The sequence below is a fragment of the Cavia porcellus genome, unplaced genomic scaffold (genome assembly GCF_034190915.1).
Source record: "Cavia porcellus strain 051 isolate PalLab524CR breed Dunkin Hartley unplaced genomic scaffold, mCavPor4.1 scaffold_8, whole genome shotgun sequence".
In the NCBI taxonomy this organism is placed as follows: domain Eukaryota; kingdom Metazoa; phylum Chordata; class Mammalia; order Rodentia; family Caviidae; genus Cavia; species Cavia porcellus.
The window spans coordinates 10,188,595-10,191,319 of record NW_026947491.1 but is presented as its reverse complement, the minus strand read 5'-3'; positions in this window follow the sequence as shown (position 1 = coordinate 10,191,319).

Sequence of the window (2,725 nt, the reverse complement as noted above, 5' to 3'; positions counted from 1 at the left end):
AAGAACAAACATAAATGCAACAGTAAATACCCTACACATTTGTTAGACCCATCAGATGGAGAACACTAACAGTGAACCCTAACATTAACCGCAGATTCAGATTTTAAGGATAAGGGTAGACTCGTGGTAAGTCATCATCTATCACAAGTGTACTACTCTAGGGGAGAGCACTGGCCATGGAAGGAGGCAACTTATGTGTGAGAGGCACATGATCAACTGCAAATCTCTGGAGCTTCCTTTCAATTTTGCAGTGAACTTAAACCTGATATAAAAAAGCAAACTTCGTAGTGTAAAGGATACACCTCAGTGATAGCGCACTTGCCTGGCCTGAATGGAGCCACAAGAATAGGTTGAGGCTCTGCAAAAGGGAAGACAAAAGAAAACAACACAGGAAAAAGCTGTTAATTAAATGTAGTTACCGAAACTACTACTACCATGTTACAGAAACTCAGTATATACCTGGAGATAATTACAAGATCAAAGTAGCACAGAATAGGTATCATCTCCTAAACCAAAGAATAGGAAAATATATAGAACAATATAAGTCACATACCTAGGCAAGAAAATAATTGATAGGTGACTTAACATTTTATTTTTATTCACAACAATCACTTCTTAGTGATACAATCATGTAGTAAAATGGTTTTACTAGGTCTAATGCATTTATTAAAATATTAAAACTTCACTATAATGTTAGTGCACAGATACTAGACCTACTGATTTAAAATACTTTATCATGTACAAGATTACAAAATTGAAAATTAAATAAAAGGAATATTTTAAATCATAATTTCCTATACTTCATGTCTTAAATACTTATGAATTCTGGAATTTAACACAAAATTAAGAACAAATATAAATGCAACAGCAAATACACTACACATTTGAATAGACCCATCAGATGGAGAACACTAACAGTGAAACTAATATTAACTGCAGATTTGGATTATAATAATGGACCGGTTTAAGTCACTCTCCATAGCAAGTGTTCTAGTCTAAGGGAGGGCACTGGCCATAGAGGGAGGCAACTTATGTGTGAGAGGTACATGATCAACTGCAAATCTCTGGATCTTCCTTTCAATTTTGCTGTGAACTTAAGCCTGAAATTTAAAAAAACAGTTTATAGTGCAAAGGGTACAACTCCATGGTACAGCACTTGCCGGATACGAATGGAATCTCAGGTTTTTTGGCAACCACTGCAAAAAAGAAAAGAATGGAACCGAAAAGAAAACAGAAGAGAAGAAACAAAGAAGAAAAGCTATTAATTAAAGACAGGTACTGAAACTATTACCATGTTATAGAAACTCAATGTACAATAGGAGGTAATTCCAAGATCAAAGTAGCACACTATTACTATCATCTCCTAAACCAAAGAGTGGAATATTATACAAAGCCATATAAATTAAATACTTAAGTGGGAAAATAATTCATAAGAGGGGCAACATTTTAAGTCAAACACATTTGTTTAAAATGTTAAAAGTTTAATCTTAATTCACACAAAGTAGCCATAGTGATTTAAAACATTTTCATGTACAGGAATTCAAGGAAAATTAAATGAATGAAGTATTTTAGGTTATAAATTTCCTATAATTCATTTCCTAAATTCTTCTAAATATGGAGTATTAACAAAAAATTAAACACAAATATAAATTGAACTGTAAATACACTTCACATTACAATAGAACCATGAGAAGGGGAACACAAACAGTGAATCCTAACACTGACTGCAGACTTCACTTGGTAATGATGGGCCAGTGTAAGTCATTGTCTACACTAAGTGTACTACTTTAGAGGAGGGCACTGCCTGTGGAGGGAGGCAACTCATGTGTGAGAGGCACACAGTCTACTGGAAATCTCTGGATTTTCCTTTCAATTTTGCCGTGAACTTAATCCTGATGTTTATAAATGTTCATAGTGCAAAGGGTACAGTTCAGTGGAGGGGCACTTGCCTTGCATGAGTGGAGTGCCAGGTCTACCAATCCCTGGAAAAGAGAACACATAAAAAATAAAAGAGAAGAAACACAGCTGTTAATTAAAGATAGTTACTGAACCCACTACTGCAGAAGATACAGAAACTCAGTATACCCCTGGAGATAATTACAAGATCAAAGTAGCACAGACTAGATATCATCTCCTAAACTGAAGAATAGGAAAATATGGAGAACAACGTAAGTTAAAATCTTGGGGGGGGAAATAATGTATAAGTGACTTAACATTTTATTTTTAGTCACAAAAACTCTTCTCAGTGATACAATCATACAGTAATATGGTTTTTACTAAGTCTAATGCATTTATTAACATATTAAACCTTCACTATATGTTATTACACAGACACTAAACATAGTGATTTAAAACTCTTTTCATGTATAGGATTTCAGAAGTAAAAATTAATAAATGGAGTGTTTTGGAATAAAATTTTCCTACAGTTAATTTCTTAAATACTTCTGAATTCTGCGGTATTAAGAAAAAAACAAGAACAAATATAAATGCAGCAGTAAATATACTACACATTTGAGTAGACCCATCAGATGGAGAACGCCAACAGTTTGCCCTAATGTTAACTGCCAACATTAGATGATAACGATGGACCACTGTAAGTCATCATCTGTAACAAGGGTACTCCTCTAGGGGCGGGCACTGGCCATGGAGGGAAGCAAAACACTTTGTGTGAGAGGGACATGATCAATCAAAGCCCTCTGGATCCTCCTTTCAACTTTGCTGTGAA